Raw genomic sequence first — 22,843 nt, 5'->3', positions numbered from 1 at the left:
TGCAGGCAACAAGATCTGCAGGGCCACAGATTTCTTAGCCCTGATATACCAGATTCAAATTTCTAAGACCCCTCCCTGCCCCTTGAGATATGCCTCATTCCCAGATCTACACCAGCAGCCAATCTGCATTCAGCTGTGAAGGTTGTTGTCCCTTTGAGGAAGAGCCATATAGCTCAGCGGTAGAACATTTGCTTTGCATTCAGAAGGTTCCAGGTTCAATCCCTAGGTCGGGCTGGAAGAAAGTCTGAAGGCAGCCCTGTTTAGGGAAGCTTTTAATGTTTAATAGGTTATTGTATTTTAGTGTTCTATCAGAAGCCACCCAGAGTGGCTGGGGAAACCCATCCAGATGGGTGGGGTATAAATAAATTATTATTATTATTATTATTATTATTATTATTATTATTATTATTACCACTACTACTAGTAGTGTTCAAAACTGGGACAGAAAAACTATTCGCCACATGGTTCCTGGAACCTAGGTTGCAGGTGCAACAACAGAATGTCTAGTCATACCCCCATCTCATTCAGTCACACTTTCTATTGATATTTTCAAAACTGTTATTTTAAAATGTGATATTGTTATCTGAATGTATGTGTGTGTGTTACATAAAGTATTTTGCCAGATTTGAACTTGCATGTTTGGCGTGGGGGAGAAGAGGCAAAGCGTCACACAGAAGGGAGCAGCCAGCGATCTAACTTGTGTGCATTTCCATGCCCTCAGTGGTCAGCGGCGGCCATTTTCTTCTTGAGTCTAAGTCGCCACACGAGGCGCCAAGACATTGTAGAATCATAGAACTGTAGAATCCAACTCCCTGCAGTGCAGGAATAGTGTGCCCAGCGTGGGTCTCGAACCCAGAACCGTGAGTTTTAAGAGCCTCGTTCTCTACTGACTGAGCTAGCTGCTCGCGATCTGCCAATCCCCGGTCACAAAATGTATCCGGTGCCCGACTAATTCTGAACCCTGGGAGAGGCCGCTGTCTAAAACCCTGGAACGCTTCTGCCAGCCAGTGTGGATGATACTGAGCTCAGTGGACAAAGGACCTGACTTTGCATAAAGCAGTTTCCTGTGTTCCTCAACCCAAACGACCTCATAGGGTTGTTGTGAAAATTAAATTTTGGGGAAAGCTGTGTATGCCTCCATCAGCAACTTGGAGGAAAGGCGAGGTGCATAGTAGTGGTGATGGTCATGATGATACATAATCAGTGTCATAGAGAAGAGGTTTGTTCCTGCAGCTGCATTAAATTAGCTGTTCTGTGCATTCACACACAACGTGAGTCATGCTAGGCCAAAGGTTGAAAGGCGCTGATGTTTCATTAAACAGCAGGATCGTTACGTCTCAATTAAGAGACGTTGCGACTGCCAAAACCTTTAAGCATGTACTAGGGGCTGTTTTTGCCGTTTTGTTTTGTTTTGCAGAGCTAAGCAATGTTGGGCTGGGGTTGTTGTTTTCCCGCCCTTGCTTCGGCCATCATTTTCAAATACTAGCACCATTGTGTGAGCAGATGAAACCATCAATAGGAGCCTGGAATTTAATAAGCTCACTGCTGAAAAGCTCTGTTGAAGCCATATAAAATGTCTTTCTTGGGAGAGGGGTTACCCCGTCCCCCACCCCTTCCCTGGCAACTCTCCAGCGATTCAAGCACATTGCTCTGATTGTGAGAAGGTCCCCCCAGGAGGTTTTTGTACAGGTTGGATGTGCAAGAAAATAACATTTTGCTTATATTCCACCTTCCTTCTGTCACAGGGAGGTGCGTATATGTTTCGTAGGCAGTCTCCCATCCAGAAATTGACCAGAACTAGACCTGCTTAGCCTTATCAAAGTGGTTGACCCATGTACTTTCGGAACCAAGCACCGCTGCCCGTGCTGGATTAATGCACAAGCCCAGGGGTCAGCACTGTCCCTCAGACCTTGTAGGGGGCCAGACTATATTTTGAAGAAGAAGAAAAAAGAACGAATTCCTATGCCCCACAAATAACCCAGAGATGCATGAAGGTAGGCCTTCGTTTGCCTACCTATGCACAAGCCCAATAAGGTACAGTTTAGGACTGTCCAAGGCCTCTGAATACAAAAAAACAATTACAAAGCCTGCTTCTTCACCATACATTTAAAGCATATAACTTCCCCCAAGGAATTATGGGAACTGTAGTTTGTTAAGGGCACTGGGAACTGTAGCTCTGCAAGTGGGGATACTACCATTCCCAAAATTCATTGGAGGAGGTTACATGCTGGGAATGTGTTGTTCTTATGCAGCCTAAATTTTGAGTTTCAAATCCTTGGATGGAACGGGGAAACCTGACTTTAAAACAAGACGTTATCATTGTGATATGACAAAATGCTTCCTAACGGCATAACTTTACCTAAATTTTATCAGACCATGTGTCCATAAGCGGTCAAATAGGTGGCATGTGAGACGTGGTTCAAGGTACAGAGCCTCTTAAACTTATATAGGGCTTTGACCTCTCTAAGGCCCCATCTGCACTATATATTTAAAGCAGTATCATACCACCGTAAACAGTCATGGCTTCCCCCAGAGAATTCTGAGAGCTGTAGTTTGTCAAGGGTGCTGAGGGTTGCTAGGAGACCCCCCTTTTCCCCTCTCAGGACTACAGTTCCCAGAGTTCCCTGGGAAGATGGATTGATGATTAAACCTTTCTGAGCAACTTCTCATGCTTCTATGCAACTTTCATATGCTTTTGAATGTAACCTAGCAGGATAACCTTATAATTGATTACACTCTTCTTGTGGAGCTACACTTAGAAGTACATGTTTAATTAACACATACAAATTTATTTGCTTTTCATACTTGGCCTCTGCAGGTGGGCAACAATAAATCTCCTTGGAATTAATTTTTCACCTAGATGAAGAAGCTCACCATTCCCTTCTCCCTCCTACCCTTGAGGCTGCATCGGGGATGGTTACCTAGATACCTTGCTATAAAGGATGTGCTTGCCAGAGCCATTTAAATAGCTTGATTTGTCATCGAAATGCTGGCATCATTAGGGAAGTGCTCTTTGGCTGCAGTGCTGTCAGCTCAATAGTAATGATTCCTTTTGGCACAGCAGAGTGAGATTCACTTTGATTGCCAAATCTCACTGCTCTTACATGATTGTAACTCGCAAACGGAGAAGCCCAGTCCCCAAAATAAGTTTCTTGATCCCGCCCTCCCTCCCTGCATCCTGCACAACAGTAGGAAAAAATACTATTTTTTAAGGACCACGCAGAAACTTTCCCCCACCCCATTAACCATAAAATTAAGCTATTTTTTTTTGGGGGGGCACACATTTTTTAAAAAGAGTATATGGTATTAGGGCATACCATGGCGGTAGGGTTTTTGGGGGGATTCTTAGCAGCTTCCAGAGCAGGAAACTTTCCCCAGCCCTATCTTTGAGTTGCCAGGGTTTGAACCTGCGACTGAGATGCTCTACTGCTGAGCTACAGCCTGTTCCCAATACAAGGCAGCTTCCAATGTACAGCTAACGAAACACGAACAGCAAGGGATTCATTATGCCATCACCAGGGGAAGCCCAAGCCATCTGTTGCAACTTTGATGAATTTCATGTCTGCCCTCAGTTGCTTCGGGGTACAGGTGGATGAATTGGGGTGCTTGCAATTATGCTATCCCTCCAATTTTAAAGCTGAAGGTTCTTGTTAAGAGTTCCAGACTCTGCTCGGCTCTTTAAAGAAATTGATTTTGCTTGCATTATAAAAGCCTGAACCTGACAATGAGTCAATTTATTTAGTGCTTTTAACAGCAGCATGTGGGGACAGGAAACCTCGGTCCATGGTAGCTTATTCATGTTTGATTTTTATAGGTGTTTTTGCATGAAATGATTGTGGTGATGATATTTATTACTAATTTATAGGCTTCTTGATGCCAAAATAAGCTTATATAAACACTGAGAACCACTTCTGTGGTGGCTGAGGGCTTTGTAGCTGCCCTGATGACCATGGGGCTGCCCCAACATGTCATTGGACCAATGGATGTGGCAGTCCACACTTCGGACTTCGTTTTCTCAACTGGGTAGGAAGAGGGTGGTCTGAAAGTGGGGGGTATTCAAATCAGCCCCTTGGCATGGTCAGATCATTTCCTGTTACAATTTCGGCTTTCAGCACCTTTCCCCCTTGCAGATGGGTCCAGTGAGTTTTCAGACAGCCCTGGGGGATTTTCCGGCTGATATGACTGGCGCTCCTGTTGAAGCCCAGGACAACATCCCAAAGACTCAAGATGTTGAAACGATCTCCCCTGAGCACCCTCTCCTACTTCGTGGAGCCTATTTGGCTTCTTTGTATACTCTGTATCTTAGGTCGAGGAAACAAGCTCTGAGATGACTCCAACACAAGTGGAGGAAAGGACTGGCTAACTGCAATTGCATGAGCAAGGGCTCATCACTGAGCCTAGCTAGCAGCAGACATTTATACCTCCCTGTACAGCACTGCCTTCAGATATCTTCTAAAAGTCATAAAGTTACAGTGGATAAGAAGTTAATTCATTCCAGAGGTCTGTTCTTAACCTGGAACTGTTCTTAACCTGAGGTACTGCTTTAGCTAATGGGGCCTTCTGCTGCCGCCGCGCGATTTCTGTTCTCATCCTGAAGCAAAGTTCTTAACCTGAGGTACTACTTCCAGGTTAGTGGAGTCTGTAACCTTAAGCATTTGTAACCCGAAGCGTTTGTAACCTGAGGTGCCACTGTATTTATTTGTTTGACATCCGATAGGAGGGCATGGCACAGTATGAGTGCCACAACTGAGAAGGTCCTCTGCTTGGTTCCTTGCCACTTCACTTCTCGCAGTGAGGGAACCACCAGAAGGCCCTCAAAGCTAGACCTCAGTGTCTGAGCTGGATGATGGGAGTGGAGACACTCTTTCAGGTATACAAGGCCAAAGCCACTGAGGGCTTTAAAGGTCAGCACCAACACTTTGAATTGTGCTTGGAAGCATACTGGGAGCCGATGTAGATCTTTTAGGGCCAGTGGTAATAATAATAATAATAATAATAATAATAATTAATAATAATTATTTATACCCCACCTTCCCTGGCCAGAGCCGGGCTCAGGGCGGCTAACACCAGTAAAATTACAGTAAAAACATAATAGGAAAAAAAACGCAATTTAAAATACATGCTAAAATGCAATTTAAAATGCAGCCTCGTTTAAAAAGTAGCCCATAGATCAAAACCAGAAGGGGAGGAAAACATAAGGGTCAGAATGAGTCCAAACTAAAGGCCAGGCGGAACAGCTCTGTCTTGCAGGCCCTGCGGAAAGATGTCGAGTCCCGCAGGGCCCTAGTCTCTTGTGACAGAGCGTTCCACCAAGTCGGGGCCAGTACTGAAAAGGCCCTGGCCCTAGTTATATGGTCCCCTTGGCCGCTCCCAGTCACCAGTCTGGCAGCCACATTCTGGATTAGTCCCAGTTTCTGAGTCACACATTATCCTTCCCGTAGTTTCTGTATGGTTAAGGCACCTGCAGTTGGGAGCATAGGAAGATCATTGGTCCATTGAGGCCAGTATTGTCTACACTGACTGGCAGCAGCTCTCCAAGGTTTCAGGCAGTTATCTTCTCCCAGCCCTGACTGGAAATAACATTGAGGATTGAATTTAGGACCTTCTGCATGTAAGATACTTCGCTACTGGCTCTTCCTTGCTGTTCTTCTGCTGACCTATAACATACTGCTCCTTACCCTTTTCCATTTTTAATTGCTGTTCCCGAATGCTTTATATAGCTAGTCTTTTAGATTCAACGTTGGCCAGGCCTGTGATTTATTTGATGCCATTAAAACCAAAGCAAAAAAAAGGCAAGCATTTTCTCCCGATTAGCAAGCTCCAATTCCGCCTCTACCGACGGATCAGTCAACACAGGTATTTTCGTAATTGGAGATGCATCGGGATTGTTTTATAAGTTGAATTTATCGGAGGAAGCATCTCATCATAACCGATTTTTTCTTCCCGTAAATCTGGGCGCATGCATACATCTTCCAGGTGGTGATTAAATTCCTTCGGTGACACGCGGTGTATTTTCTGAATGTCTTCCTCATAATGAATATATTTATCATCGTAGAAGCCCACAATATTTTCTGGCTGTTGTGCCAGTAGATCTCCGTGTATAAATAATGCAAAGCGTGATGGGGGGTGGGTAATCTCCCCCCCCCCACTCCCATCGCCCAGCTTTTCCACATCTATTATGCCATTTTTAAAAAATCTCCTGCTGCTCTTTCAGCTAGGGACATGCGGCATGGAAAGAGATTTGAGAGAATGTTTTCAGTGATCAGCAGCCCTGGAAGCAGGGAAAAGTTGATGCCTGTATCTGCAAGTGCCAAGTCAGGTAGTTTTACTGGCAATTGCTGGCGTTAATTACCGCACTGAATCATAGCGGGTGGAAAGCGCATAGAATTGTAGAGTCAGGAGGGAACCCAGGGGTCATCTAGTCCAACCCGCTGCAAGTGGAAAGCTGAAAATTGAAGCTGAAAGATTAGCTGAAGTAAAGTCCTTGGAAATCAAGGGAATTTAAGCCCTGTTCAGGAGATGGGGCATGTTGCCTAGCACTTGCCCCAGCATCACACACTCTGACTCCACCCCCACCCCAGCATCCATCCATGTTGCACAAATAGCCACAAAGAAGCCGCCTTCACACCTGAGGGATTTGTTCTCCAACAAATTGTGTTAAGGGTCAGGGCAGTGCTCAGAATATGGGAGGGGAAAGGAAGTAGAAGGCTTTGCACAAGCCCCACCTCCCAACCCCCACCAATTTTAAACAAAATAATGCTCTTTGTATCCCCCCCCCAAAAAAAAATAACCCCAAGCATTCATATCAATTGGTAGGAGTCTGGAATTTCCTGCCCTTCGCCTGTAATTTGAGTATAGGTTAGTAGAAATAATAATAATAATAATAATAATAATAATAATAATAATAATAATTTTTAAAAAAGCGAGGGTGCCTTTGCAGCTCTGCAATTGTTTATATCGACTAGCCAGTCACTATAGTGATTATCTGTGTTTTTAATTGCAATTTTTAAAATGGCGGTATAGAAAGGCTTCTGTATATAAATGGGAGGAGGGGCAGCACATGGACACCCCCAGAATCTGGGAACATTGAGTGGGAGAGAGGAACAGTAGGTCCACAACTTGCAGTGATTCTTGAGGGTCAGGAAAACTTGCCTCTGCTGAGTAGGGACATCAGTGGGACAGGTTGTTTTTGACCTGGAAATGTGCAGTTTTTGAAACCAGCAACAGACGTCAAAAGTCTCAAGCTGTGCACCTGGCCTAGCACTCCAAATACTCTTTAAGTTCTTGTTATGTCTTGCCTTTGGAGTGTTGCAACAGCCCACAGACATAATTTCAGTGTTTCTGTTTTGATGTCTTACTGAACCTTTTGGTGGGTTTCAATCACGGCTTTTATCTTCTGTGCCGGCTTTTTGCTTGCGGTTTTACGGTTGCAGTCGGCGTGGACTGTGAAGCGGCATATAAATCATTCAGATGAATGAAAAAGGAAGAATGAATAGAAGAATGATCGATTAGACCCCAGGCCTTTCTGGAAGCTCCAAACCAAGAAGATATGGACAGGGCAGTTCTCAGCAGGCTACAACCGACTTGCCAAGGGATGTAGCTGCCATCTGTGCCAATCCAGGCTGACGTTCAAGTATCGATTGGCTATTTTAATTGAAAGTGTACTTTGCAGCGACAATTTTAGAGCCCTTAATTAGCTGCGCACACTTGTGGCAAATCAGTATTGCCACCATGTGCTGTTGGCAAGTGCCAGGGATGGGGAAACTCAAAGCTCTCCCGATTCTGTTAGTTCCTGTCATCCCCAATCCTTAGCCATGGATGGCTAACAATATCTGGAGGGCCACAGGTTCCCCATCTCTGGTCAGCGTGCAGACCTACCAGTTACAGATCCAACCAGTTACAAAATCTGGACTGAACTCGATACCGCAGTGAACCGCAGACCTGGATGCTAAATGCAGCCATTTTAGGACGGGAGAGAGACAGGGGGAAAATCACGAATTAGAAACATTCCCATAGGAATCAGTGGGAATCGTGGACTCATTATGCAAACACTCACTTAACAAACAATTTCCAGGGAACCTATTTTGTTTGCTAAACAGGACCTGCATGCATTGCTCTTATTTTGTACCCCACCTCCCTCTGGTTCTGTGCTAAAGCATTGCAAGGCCACATCCTGCACTGATGGCTGCATGCCTTGCAGGCGCCCTCAATGCCATCGACATGTTAAACAGTCCCCCCCATGCTTTCCTGTCCAAAAATCTAGGATTGCTTTTTCCTCCTGCCTCCAGATACCACCACCAGGCTGCATATAGCTTCGTTTAAGTGACTGTTTCCTTGTCCCTGTTAACCCGCCTCTGCCGTCACCACCTCTTGCTGATAAACAGCGCTGCAAGCCTTCCTGGAGACAGCATAACTTCTCCAAGGGCTGCATAAAGCTAACACAGAGCATCAAAAGTGGTACCCTCTGCCCTTCCTCATGCATCATCCCCCTCCAAGTCCACACATCCATTGGTTGCTCCTCCCAGTGACACTGTGCATGCCTCAAAGTTGGGTTGTTCGCTTTTTCCAGGGGGGCAGCTTTGTTAACCTCTTGCAGCAAAAACGCTGTTATCATGGCCTGAGCTTTCGTCAGCTATCCCGAGTGCTTCCGTTTCTCTACCTGCTGTGGGACTTTGAATGTTCAAGCAGGTCATCCTTTGGGAAGGGGGAGAGGAGGTTAATAATAATAATAATAATAATAATAATAATAATAATAATAATAATAATTTATTTATACCCCGCCCATCTGGCTGGGTTTCCCCAGCCACACTGGGCAGCTTCCAACCAAATATTAAAAACAATACAGCATCAGACATTAAAAACTTCCCTAAACAGGGTCACCTTCAGTTGTCTTTTAGAAGTAAAATAGTTTTTTATTGCCTTGACATCTGATGGGAGGGCGCCAGTACCGAGAAGGCCCTCTGCCTGGTTCCCTGTAACCTCACTTCTCACAATGAGGGAACCGCCAGAAGGCCCTCGGCGCTGGACCTCAATGTCTGGGCTGAACGACATTCAGTTTAGACCAGGGTTTCTCAAACTTGGGTCTCCAGCTGGTTTTGGACTACAGTTCCCACCCTCCCTGACCACTGGTCCTGCTAGCTAGGGATGATGGGAGTTGTAGTCCAAAAACAGCTGGAGACCTAAGTTTGGGAAACCCTGGTTTAGACAAATATGAATATGACTATGTAAAGGTATGGTTGGGTTTTTATAAAATAAAATAAACTCAGAGGAGAAGTGCTACCAATGAACTTCTTCTTATATTTGTCATTCAGCGCTTTCACATTACAGTCTCCCTTTGGACGTCTTTTTACTTGAGGTTGCCTACCTTAAAGTCACTTGCAGAGTACCCTAGAACAGTGTTTCCCAACCTTTTTTGGGCAAAGGCACACTTGTTTCATGAAAAAATTCTCGAGGCACACCACCATTACAGCCCCGTGACGTCAGCGCGCAGCGTCACGCCGGGAGAGACGCACGAAAGTGTAAGTTTCAATTTCCCCCTCCCCCTTGCCTTCCTTCTGTGCCAACCGCCAAAAAGCCAAGAATCGCGGGACCGCCGGCGGAGGGGGGGAGGGCGAGCGGAGGCAGCGGCGAGCCCCGTTCCTCCCCATCCGCCCCATTCCATGCAAGGCGCGCGAACAGGTGTGAAAAGGGGGTCAAACCTGCGGGCCGGCGCCGGGGAACCTCCAAGCTTTGGGGGTGGGGGGGGAGGAGGCAGCAAAGCGAGGCAGGAAGGAGAGCGCGGCTTGGCTGGGTGAGCTTTGGCAGGGGCAGGGAATGAGAGCCGCGAGGCGGGCGCTGCGGACGGAGGCGCTGCCCGCCGAGCTCGCAGGCAGCCAGGCAGGCAGACGGCGAGAGCCCCGCGCTGGGCAGCCTCTCCTCGCCGCCGCCGCCCCGCCTCTCGCCGCCCGACTCGCCCGCCTCCCTCCGGGGACGGCGCCCCAATCGAAAATTTGACTTTAAAAAAAAACTTTCGAATTTTTTAATTTTTCCCGCGGCACACCAGGCAAACTCGCGGCACACAGTGGTTGAAAAACACTGCCCTAGAAGGTCAACATGCCTCCTCCTCCTGGTTTTTCTGTATTTCCCCTTCCGATATCCAGATTTGATATCCTTTTTGTGTAGAGACTGGCCTGCTTTTCAGCTTTGGGGTATTTAAAACTATGAAAATTGGCTATATCGTGAAATCAATCTAAAAAAAAAAAAAAGCATGTCAGCATTTAAAGTTTCTGACCGATTTTTTTTTAAGATGATTTCATGATATAGCCAATTTTCATAAATACTCCCAAACTGAAAAACAAGTCTGCACTTTTGAAAAACAACAACCCTGTAATCAATATTATTTTAGATTTTAAGATGAACAACTTTGTTTTATTAATTTTTTCTTTTACAGCTATGGATTGTAGGAAAGTTGTACCCAGTAGCCATTCCCACCCACCCCCAATTATGTCCAAAAACCATAAAATTTTGTTACAAGACATAAGAGACCCATAAATTTTATTCTTTGTTGAGAAAGAGCATGTCTTTGCAATAATTTTCACCATCAAAAACTTTTGATTGCATCGTGCCCTAATGCTGAAAATTCAGGTTTCCTAAACCTAGTTTTTCCACCAAAAAATGCTACATTTATACATTTTTTAAGGCATTTATAAAATCTTTTGAGTGCTGGTGTATTTTTTCCTGAAATCCTCATCATGTTATTGATCTCTGTGTAAAATTTCAAAGAGATCTGATCATTGGTTATGGAGGAAAAAAAAAATACACACAAGGCCAAGGATCTCAAGAGGGACAGAAAAACAGACTTCACAAAACTTTGAAGTGCTATAAAATTTAAACCGTTTGAGATAGAGAGGGGAAATTTAAGGGTTTTTTTTTCAACCATAAGGGAAGGGTGTACACAAAGTTTCACCAAAATCTGAGACAGTGGGTGGCGATACCCTTGTTTTTTGCGTTGATTTGATGTGGAATGACCCGCAAATGACTTGAACCCGTGGTGTTGTGAGTGACATCATTAGGCCCTGTGACAGGTCTGCCAGGGTAGACACAGTGGAAGAGTTGATCTCTGGGTCTACTGTAAGATTCTGGTTCCCTGTGGCCGTATCTCTGCTCTGTGGGGTAGGACAGCATTCCAGATGTGTTCCTTGTTGGATGGCAAGTGTTTATATAGATAGAGCTTCTGATTGTTGAGAGCACACAGCGAGAGGAAAGGAGGGTCCATTCAGCAGGCCACATGCATCAATTCCCCTTGCCTCACAACTATGGATGGGGGGCGGGGGCGGGGATTCACTGGATTGGTGCTTCCTGAATTCTGACAGCTGTCAGTTGCCTGGTGTCATTGTGACATCAGGTAATTGGCAGGTGGGTGGTCCTGGACACCTGTCAAAATCAACCAGAGCTGGGTAGAGAAATTAACTTCCCCACCTCTGCTTTGTAGGGCTTGAACCTGGCTATTCTAGCAACGCGAGACTCCTTCTCCAACAGAGCTCAATTGGTAGAGCACGAGACTCTTAATCTCATGGTTGTGGGTTTGAACCCCACAGTGGGCAGAAGATTCCTGCATTGCAGGGGGTTGGACTAGATGACCCTAATGGTCCCTTCCAACTCTTATCATTCTATGATTACAATTCGGAACGTTCTGCAACCTTGTTTGCAATTAGGCAAAAGGCCTGGAAAACGAGAAAGGAAACTTTGCAGCACAAGAAACATAATAAAATACCCTATTGTATCAGAGCAAATCCCATTACTTTTATCCTTTTTTCCCCCTCTTGCAAAACACAACCTGAAACAATTAAAACTCTCCCCCCACCGGGCACCTCGCCCTTTGCTGTGCATTAAAGAATGTTAATTGCAGCAGTAAAACAAGTTCAAGGGTGTGTGTTCTTTATTAGGAAATGGCACTTCTGAAGATTCAGACACTTTTAGCCCTAGGGTGTGATTATAGCGCTGTAACCACATGCCTCCTATCACGGCCAGGATAATTATTAAATATCTTCGGGATTTTGAGCAGAGACAGTCTGGGAGAGGAGGTGCACTTTTTTCCAGGGACGCAGCTCAGGGGATGAACATCTGCCTTGATTGCAAAAGTTTCCAGGTTCGGTCACTGGTCTCTCCAATTAGGGCTGGGAAGAATTCCTGCCTGAGACCTGGAGAGCTGCTGCCAGTCAGTGTCAGCTATATTGAGCTAGATGGAACAGTGGTCTGCAAAAAAAAAAAAAAAATAGAAGAAGAAGAAGAAAAGGAGTTGCTGCACCTTGCCTGCTGATAGGCTAGGACTGGGCCAAATGTCTGCTGATTTTCAGGCTGGACGCGGGTGGCGCTGTGGTCTAAATCACTGAACCGCTTGGGCTTGCCGATCAGAAGGTTGGCGGTTCGAATCCACACAATGAGGTGAGCTCCCATTGCTCTGCCCCAGCTTCTGCCAACCTAGCAGTTCAAAAGCAAGCCAGTGCAAGTAGATAAATTGGTACCACTGTAGTGGGAAGGTAAACATCGTTTCCGTGCACTCTGGTTTCCGTCACAGTGTCCTGTTGCACCAGAGGCAGTTTAGTCATGATGGCCACGTGACCCAGAAAGCTGTCTGTGGACAAACGCTAGCTCCCTCGGCCTGAAAGCAAGATGAGCGCCACACCCCATAGTCGCCTTTGATTGGACTTAACCATCCAGGGGTCCTTTACCTTTACCTTCTTCCCTGTTTGTTTGCAAAGCCTTACAGTGGTACCTTGGTTTAAGAACAGCTTAGTTTATGAACAACTTAGATTAAGAACTCTGCAAACCCGGAAGTAGGTGTTTTGGTTTGTGAACTTTGCCTTGGAAGCAGAACATGTTCCGCTTCCTGTTGAGCGTGTTGCATTTGTAAATTGAGTCCCCCGCTGCTTTGGGAAAGCATGCCTTGGTTTAAGAATGCTTTGGTTTAAGAACGGACTTCCGGAACGGATTAAGTTTGTAAACCAAGGTACCACTGTATTTCCTTTTGGCTAGAGTCATGCCAGCCAGGGCATGTAACACTGTCATAACACTTTCTAGCTTTTCTGTCCTGGAGACAGTATATCTCCATCCTGATGAGGAGCCGCGTGTAGCATTATTCTCCACCGATTTGTCTACTCCCCTTCTGAAGCTATCTGAGTTGGCAGCCACATCTTATATGAGCTGATTTCATAAATTAATTTTGCATTGTGTGAAGAAGCACTTCTCTCTCTGATTTACATCTCCTGCCAATCTTGTTTCATTGGCGGACACACACTCCTTGAATTCTAGCATTATGAAAGGGATAGAAACCACTCTTATCAATTTCCTCTCTGCTGCACATCATTTTATCAAACCTCTTTGTCTTCCCCTGTGCTAAAATGGGGGGGGGGGGCGGGGAGAGTGAGAGAAAAACGAAACATTTTTATTCGGGTTTTTCAACTCGCCTTGTTCCCAACAGCTTAGGACAAGCAGCAGCAGATAAAACAAAGTAATCGAAAGATGTGGAAATGTGAAAACGCATTAAAAGTACCTGCAAAATTAAAAGAGCGTATGGCTCATTCACAAGTTCTGAAGAACAATTTATACATCCATGTACTCCCTTTAATAGCTAATGACTCAGCAACTAATCAGTCAGTGGCTTCCAACCGATGGGCCTGTTTGAGTGGGAAACTGGGTTCCTGCATTTTTCTACTGCTCTTGAAAGGACCTTTTCCTTGCCTTGCTAGCTTGCTGCATGGTGACGAACCCCCTCAGTGGAGTGCAGTGAAATTTTTCATAGGGGAACAGCTCACGAGGGTGATTGGGGTAGGGCGTGATGTGTGCATGTGAGCATCGCACCTCCCTCTCTAAGCCAGGCAGAAGTTCCCCAGGCTTTGAGAAAGAGGTGCCAGGTAAACATTGGCTAGCCTAGTCCCCCTGGTCTACTGATCCCACACCACTGAACCCTCTGCAGTCTGTGGAGCATTCAGACATGCAATCCCCCCCCCAACTAGAGCTTGATGAGGTATAGTCCAGAAAATGCTTGAACACGGATGGGAAACCTGTGACATTCCAGATATTCTTGGACTACAACTCCTGTTGGCTGTGCTGTCAGGGGCTGGTGGGAGCTGGAGTCCAGCAACATGCAGAGGGACACAGGGTCTCTACCTGTGCTTCAGTAGATGATATTGAAGATTATATAATATTGGTTTTGCCTTCTTCCTTTTCTAAAAGTGTTCTATATCACATACACACTTACCTGGGAGTAAGCCCAGCTGAACTCAGTGGGGAAGTTTAAGCCTCGGATTGCACTGTCAATCTGCCTGTGCTAAAAAAACAAGAAACAAACAAAAACCAACAACCACCAAATTTCAAACATGAATCATAGAATTGTAGAGTTGGAAGGGACCCTGTGGACCATATATTCCAACCCACTGCAATGCAGGAATATGCAGTTGTCCCTTAAGAGGACACAACCTGCAACCGTGGCATTATCAGCACCAAGCTCTAACCAGCTGAACTATTCAGATGTTGTGAAAAATAAACTACAGGACAGTTTTCTTCCTGGAGAGAGAGAGGGGGGGGGGAGGGAGGGAGGGGAAAATAGTTTTGGTGAATACATATTGGATGCTGATATAGAAGCATTGCAAGTATATCAGTTGGGAGCATGCATACCTGAACCAGCCTATGGCAAGCTGCCATAGAAAGAGCATTGCATTTGATGTGGTGCATGAGCACATGAATTCTTGGGTCTGTGGTTGGGAGGCTTGCGTGAAATTCTTCCCTGGATTTTTGAGTTCCCAGTTTTGTTGCTCTGTTGCTTTGTGTTTTATAGATGCTAATTCCTTCTCTGGTGATTTGTTAATAATTCAATTAATTATTCAATATGATTTATGCTGTATTTGTGATGTTTTATTGGGTTCAATCACACTGTTGTTAGCTATTGTTTGGAAGCCACTTTGTGATTCATTCGACTGAAAAGCAGCATAGAAATGAATTAAATCAGCTGCCTGACATTCTTGCCACCCTCCTCCCCTCCCTATGGCACCATCATTCAGGCAAAGGGGGCTGAGTGGGGCAGGGACCCATGGGGGCAGTGGTCCAAGTACATACACCCCGCTCTGCCTTCCTGGACATAACCAGTACAGTGGTACCTCTGGTTGCGGACACGATCCATTCCGGGGTGCCCTTCGCACACCGAAAAGTCCATCACCAGAGCAGCGCTTCTGCGCATGTGTGAAGTGCAATAGAGTGCTTCTGCGCATGCACGAACCATGCAGAACACTTCTGCGCATGTGCGAAGCACGCAGAACACTTCTGCGCCCATCACCCCTAGCTAGCAAGGCCAGAGCTCATGGATGATGGGAGTTGTAGTCCAACAACATCTGGGGACCCACAGTTGAGAACTGCTGCTCTAAGTCATCTGCTTGGCCCCTGTGAGGTCAGGATTGGGCCATTGGCTTTTACCCAGGAGGCTCTTCTTATGTGCTTATCACTAAATGTGCCAGTGTGGTTTTTTTGATCCACTTTTGTTGCACTTTGAGTGCAAGAGTTCCCCTCCAGATAGCAATAATTCAGTGAGGTTGGTGGAACCTCACAATGCTAACAAAGTAGGATGGCATGGGGACCACCCAGTATAGATCCACCACTTTCACTGTTGTGGTGCTAAAGACAGGTTGCAGAATACACCTACTGGGGGGGGGAACCAATTGGTTAGGAGGACCCCTCAAATTACTGCAGTGTTGTTTTTCTTGTTGCTACTTTGATTTAATTGCTTCTGCGGCTTATGTCATTTCCCTTTTGAACATCACTTTATTTCGGTGTAGATAAAAGCTTTTTTATCCTCTTCTTTTTTTTAAAAAAAAAGGAAAGGGAAAAAGAAGTCTTCATCTGTTAATAAATTCTCCGCCAAACTGATTCCCTTATTGGAATACAGAAGCCCATTTGGATGACGCTGGTGTCAGCAGAATTTCAATTTTATATTGGGAGAGAGAAAGCAATGTACATCGGAAATGGTTGACTTGGGAATTATATATAGTCAGGCTGTCAGCCGATTAAAGATTATTTAGTTGATTCATCAACCGGCTTTCAATTAAATCAGTGCAGTTTAAATAAATTGCTGCATGACCAAAGCAGCAGTGTAGGTGCCTTTTTGAGAATATTGAAGGCAAATGAACTCTCCTTTAAAAAGAGAGATAGAGGCTTCTGTTCTCCTTACAAAGCCACAGTTCTATTCTGCAAGTTGTAGCTGTATGAGGGGAATGGGGTCTCCTAGCCACTCTCAGCACCCTGAAGCTACAGTTCCCAGGGTTCTTTGGGGGAAAACCAAGACTACGTAAAGTGAGACTGCTTTAAATGTATAGTACAGAATTCTGGCTTTGTTCTGTGGGCTCTCATCATGAATAGAACATCCATTTAGTGCATGGTTGACGCATTGGGCTCTATTGAACAATGCATGTGCAATGGATCTTTGGTTTCCCTGCAGTCCTCCAATACCCTTCCCCCCCAAAAAAAAAAGGTTTTCCACAAGTTGGGGAGGGGGCAACCAAACATTGTAGGCTTTGTCTTCTGGGGCTGCAGTGGAAAGTTGTCCTGTTTCAGTTGGAGGAAGAGGAGGCCAGAAGGTCCCAACTTTACACCAAGCCCTAGATCAAGCTCCACATGGGGGTGAGGAGCTGGGATCCTTTGACAAGGCTGAGGAGGGGCCATCTGCACCCAGGGCGAGTTCAGCCTCTGACATCGAGGAGGAATGGGTCCCAAGTTTGAGGGAAAGCCTTAAACTCTAGGTGGAAACCCAGCCAATCCAGAGAAGCACCCAACTACAGGCATTAGGGCTGGGTGATATATTAATATATCATCCAAAACTGGTTTGAAATCCGTATTGCGATATCGGTTTCATAATTTTTGACTTAGCAACATACAGTGGTACCTCAGGTTACATACGCTTCAGGTTACATATGCTTCAGGTTACAGACTCCACTAACCCAGAAATAGAGCTTCAGGTTAAGAACTTTGCTTCAGGATGAGAACAGAAATCGTGCAGCGGCGGCATAGCGACAGCAGGAGGCCCCATTAGCTAAAGTGGTGCTTCAGGTTAAGAACAGTTTCAGGTTAAGTACGGACCTCTGGAACAAATTAAGCACTTAACCTGAGGTACCACTGTATTGTGAATCATGATGCATGTCTGCACTGGGTTATATATCGTCCGAAACTGGTTTAAAGTCCATATCATGATATCAGTTTCATAATTTTTGTCCTGGCAACATATAATGCAAATCATGTTTTTTTTTTGTGTGTGTGTGTGTGTGTGTGTGTGTGTGTGTGTGTGTGTGCTATGCAATAGCCATCATGCAGGAAAAACAATGGCTTAGTCTACATAGTTCCATCCTTATTTCAGACATTGTGATATATTAGTATATCGTGATGTTTAACTGGTGATATATCACGATGTTGAAAACAATATACTGCCCAGCCCTATTCCTCATCAGTAAAGGACTCTTTAGGAGTAAACTCCTCCTCTCAGAAGACAAGGGATAGGAGTCAGCTGAGGTTGGGTGGGGTTCGAGCAGCTACAGCTGAGAAACCCCAGTGCTGGGCTGGACTTACTCCTGGAGCAACTTCTGGGCTTTGCTTGTTACTGGATCATTGGCCTGCACCAAACCTGACTGCAGGCTGCTCAGATTTTGCCTCTCACTTGACCCTTTGTTGTGGAATCGGCTGGACTGGACGCTGGCCTTGGACCTGCCCTTGAATGCTGCTTCGGTTGCTGCCCTGTTGCTTCTGGCAAGTCCACTACTGACTCAGGAGCTCAGGGAGAACAGGACAAAGGTTGCCAGTCTCTTTTTAAAAAGTTAAATATTTTATTCATTTTCCAGAAAAAGGATTTAAGCGTGAACATAAACATTATCAAAACAATTGGTTTCCTGCTGCTCCCAGCCCTTCCCCCAGAACAGAAAACTAATGCATCAGATTTCCCCATAAACCTATATATATAGTTGGTGAGTGCCAGTCACAAAGGTGTTCCTTTGAGTATTTTATAAAAAAAGTACCATAGTTCAACAAACTCATCTGTATCATAGGCATCATTCAAGGCAGGTACTTAGTTTCTCAGATAAAGCAATTGTCTATACATTCTGTTTCCATTGTGCAATGTGTAGACAAGAAGGTCCTTTCCCAAAATGGTTGCACCAAGTTACATGTCCACCACATGTGGAAAGTCGTGCCCGTTACCTTGTCCCCTCTCCACCATGTGGAAGAGGATGCTTTGGCCATATAGCTGAGTCTTACAGGTGTTATATGCCATCTAGGTAAAAGGTAAAGGACCCCTGGACGTTTAAGTCCAATCAAAGGTGACTGTGGGGTTGCGGCGCTCATCTCGCTTTCAGGCCGGGGGAGCTGTTGTTTGCCCGCAAACAGCTCTCCAGTTCATGTGGCCAGCATGACTAAACCACTTCTCGTGCAATGGAACACCGTGACAGAAACCAGAGCGCACGGAAATGCCTTTTACCTTCCCGTCACAGCAGTACCTATTTATCTACTTGTGCTGGCATGCTTTCAAACTGCTAGGTTGGCAGGAGCTGGGACAGAGCAACAGGAGCTCACTCCATCCTGCGGATTCGAACCACCAACCTTCCAATCCGCAAGCCCAAGAGGCTCAGTGGTTTAGACCACATCGCCACCCGCGTCCATCTATGTATTAACTTAAAATAATTTTCTCTAATGCAGATTGATGTTAATTTTTGGAGGTGGTTGCCCATAGGTTGTTCCAATCTAAAGGTCTCCAGTCTTAGGTCAGTGGAGGAAAAGTCTCCTTTGCCTAATATCAGTGGATTCTCGATTCTCCCTGCAGCCCCATCAACACAGTCTGCTGTGGCTGGTCTGCTTTGTTGCCTGCACCAATTCTCTTGATGGCAGGAGGAGGGAAGTGGAAAGCTCCATTGTGTGAGCTTGACTTTGACACCTTGTCCATGTCAAATCTAACCCATTGACTTGGCCTCCCTTCCTTATTACATTTGTCGGTTACATCCTGTTCTTAGAAATGGCTGGTGTGTAACCAGATGTGCCACCGCCGGTGCCAAAGAATTCAAGCACCCAGATTCCAGCGGCGCTAGAGAAAGGCGTTGGGTCATTTTGGCACCGTGTACCCATTGATGCATTAGCACAGCAAGTACCATTCATTTTCCCAAGGACGCACTAAGCCCCCGAAATGCATGCCAAGTGGTGTTAGTAAAGAATCTTGCAAGTGATTCTAATCTATGTGCAAAATTTATTAAGCTTGGTGCAAGGGACAATGGCGCGACAGCCTCAGAGGCATTCCTTTTGTCTACAGGCTGCCTCTTTCATTTAGGATAAATCAGGTTTACACTACCTTGGGGCAATCTCGATTCAGTCTCTGCACAGTCAGAGTCAACATCAGCGAATGCAGGGGAATAGCTTGGAAGACGTTGGCAGCCTTCCTTTCAGGTGCTAAGAAGTTGTTGTTGTTGTTGTTACAGCTCGTTTGTTGCTTGTTACACAAACAAAATGTGCATAAGCAATGTAAAACGTGTTTAAGAGCACAAGCATAGGTAAAAAATACATTTAAAGAAAGAAAACACGAAATTGCTTTGGTGTCACAACTAAGAGCAAACAATAAAATTGCAATCCAACAATGGGCAGGCCAGAAAGTGAGTTTTTCATCTGGCATGGAAAAGGTGTCAGCGGAAGCTCCAGGCAGGCCTCACAGGGGAGGGCATTCCACAAATGGGGAGCCACAACTGAAAAGGCCCTGTCTCCTGTCATCCTCCTCTGAGCCTCCCTCACAGGAGGGATTCTGTTGCATGTGCAAACGCAGGACCAACTCCAGAAAATGTAAGAGAGCGATATGTAAGGGGGGGAATTGTAGAATGTATATATAATTCTGTTTTCTATTATATACATGGTCAGGGATGGTGGAGGGTCACAAGTTAGCTGGGGCTATCTTAGTGCATTAACTTCCATGTGACTCCTCTGAATTTATGTATATTGTATTCTTAAATACAATATACATAAAAATGCAAAACTAAGGTGCAGGTGGCAGTGGGTTGCGGGGTTGTCAAGATTAGTAATAGCCATCTATATTGTTGCTTGGAGCTGTGGGGAGTTAATAGAAAAGTAACATTTCCAAGAGTATATTATTCCAGCAGTGCTGTAATGACCACTCCCTATGTCCGAGAGGCAGCAGCAATGAACAATTAATGTTTTCAGCAGATAGCTCTGCTCTCATGAGAGAAGAGTTTGGATTTGATATCCTGCTTTATCACTACCCGAAGGAGTCTCAAAGCAGCTAACATTCTCCTTTCCCTTCCTCCCCCACAACAAACACTCTGTGAGGTGAGTGGGGCTGAGAGACTTCAAAGAAGTGTGACTAGCCCAAGGTCACCCAGCAGCTGCATGTGGAGGAGCGGAGATGCAAACCCAGTTCCCCAGATTACAAATCTACCACTCTTAACCACTACACCACACTGGCTCTTTGTTGGGTATACTTGGACGCGGGTGGCGATGTGGTCTAAACCACTGAGCCTCTTGGGTTTGCCAATCAGAAGGTCGGCATTTTGAATCTCTGTGATGGGGTGAACTCCCATTGCTTTGTCCCAGCTCTTGCCAACCTAGCAGTTTGAAAGCACACCACTGCAAGTAGATAAATAGGTACCACTGTGGCAGGAAGGTGAATGGCATTTCCGTGCACTCTGGTTTCCTTCACAGAGTTCTGTTGCACCAGAAGCGGTTTAGTCATGCTGGCCACATGACCTGGAAAGCTGTCTGTGGACAAACGCCGGCACCCTCTGCCTAAAAGTGAAATGAGCGCCACAACCCCATAGTCGCCTTTGGCTGGACTTAATGGTCCTTTACCTTTACCTATAGTTGGAGATATCACCACAGGCCCTGTGGAACCCCTTGAGATCCTTCCCAGCACCTTCACCCTTCTGGGCTTTTGCTCTACTAGAACTTTGCATCTCTCCCCAGTTCTTCCTTTTCTGGCCCCACTCCAGAAAAGAGAAATGGTCTAGCAGATGTGTCTCTCAGAAATTCTCCATCAGCAAGCCCCACAGCTGCCCGAGGTGGCTCCTGGTGGCCCGTTGCAGTCTGTATGCAAGTGGAGCCCACAACAGCCCCTCCTGTTGGTTTTGACCCACGGACCCAAAAAAGTTAGCGGCCACTGGCTTGGCCATTTCTCCAGCCACATTGGCAATACTTCAGCTTCGTAGAGACTCCATGTGGAAGGGGCCTGAACATGACATAGAGCATCTTCTCCTGGGCACCCACAGGCAGTGGGGCGGCGCTTCAGGGCACACTAATGCTAGGCGTGGGATGAGCCTGCACTGACCCACACACCCCTCTTCGAATGCACATAAGGTTTTGATTTTAAGCAAATAATCATCATAATAATAGTCATTCTGGATCGATCCTGCCCCCAAATGCACCCGAGATGAAGGAACTACGGGTTCTTCCTTCTCTTGAGCTTATTAATATGCAGGAGAGCACGGCACATGCCAAGTGACTATAAATGCGGAGATGGAGAGAACATTGGTGGAGCTCAGATGTAAAGCGGAACTGTCATGTTTTACAGCGGAAGCAGTGCAGCAGCCAAAGTTGAAAGAGAAGCACGATGACTTTCGGAAATGTTATAATTGGGATTCACAAGGGTCTAATAAAGCAACCATCTTTTCTGCTGCTCTCCTTAGATGTTGTTCGACAGAGAGTTTGTGTGTTGAGAAGGGATGGTTTGTGGGGGGGAACTTTCCCATATACATGTGTCGCTTGGAACCTGGAATTTTCTCATAATTAGGGCTTGTTTGCACAGTTGTAGATGTGAGAATGTTGTACAATGCAGTCACATGGCACATATGACGTAACTTAAGTTGCAGCTCCATCAGCAGTATAAGGGTGGTAATACTGGACTACCTCACAGGGCTGTTGTAAGATTACTAAAATAATGTGTTCAAAGCCACTCTGAATTAGGAATGAATGAGACCTTCTACTTCCAGCCCCATTTTCCATGTGTTGATTCTTAAGTCTATCCCACATTTTTTCCACATTGAGCAGAGACCCTGTTTCATGTGTTTGAATCTTCTAGATTGTCTTTCTGTTTTGATGTTTTAATTATTTTTTAGACTGAGCACCACTTAGAGATTTTTTAAAATATTAACTGGTTTTTATTTAATGCTTTTAAATAAATAAATAATTTGCAGCTTTTTAATATAAATTGCACAGAAATTCAGATTTAAGTAGTATCTCATCTCAAAATACATAGCAATTCCATTTTAGCTTAATATATGCATTTCTATATCTATTTTAGCCCAAGATCCATATTTCATAGCAGCTTTTGAGCTAAGAATTTTACAGGAAACCTGCAACTTATGTGCATTAACTTGTGTGCAATCAAATTTTTGCTCGTGGCAAAAAATATACATTAAAATTAAAAAGGGAGTGGGAAGCAGGCAGTGTTCCAGGGAAAATGACTTCAGCAATCCCAGTTACCATTGAACCCAGTAGGTCGTAACTACAGTCGTACTTCGGCTCCCAAATGCCTTCAGAGTCAAATGTTCCTGCTCCCAAATGATCAAAAACCGGAAGTGAGTGTTTCGGTTTTCAAACGTTCTTTTGGAAGCCAAATGTCCAATGGGGTTTCTGTGGCTTCTGAATGTTTTGGAAGTCAAATGGACTTCTGGAATGGATTCCGTTCGACTTCCGAGGTACAACTGTATATGAAATTTTGGCTCTAGGAACGACCCCCAGAACGTAACCCTTGTGCAAGTTGCGAGCTTACTGTATTGCAGATTTTGAGGAAATGCGAATGTTGAAGGAGAAATGTTTGCCATCCCTCAGATTAGGCCCCATCTGC

General features: G+C 45.3%; 1 protein-coding gene across 2 annotated transcripts in view; it reads left to right on the top strand.

Annotated features, from left to right (window-relative positions):
• The window catches only part of FAM20C (FAM20C golgi associated secretory pathway kinase), a 101,015-nt gene that overhangs the window by 59,634 nt on the left and 18,538 nt on the right, over window positions 1-22,843 (top strand). The window lies entirely within an intron of this gene.

Source organism: Podarcis vaucheri, assembly GCF_965113315.1.
Source record: "Podarcis vaucheri genome assembly, chromosome: 14".
Lineage (NCBI taxonomy): Eukaryota > Metazoa > Chordata > Lepidosauria > Squamata > Lacertidae > Podarcis > Podarcis vaucheri.
The sequence above is the reverse complement of the archived record's forward strand: the minus strand, read 5'-3'. Positions and strand labels throughout refer to the sequence as shown.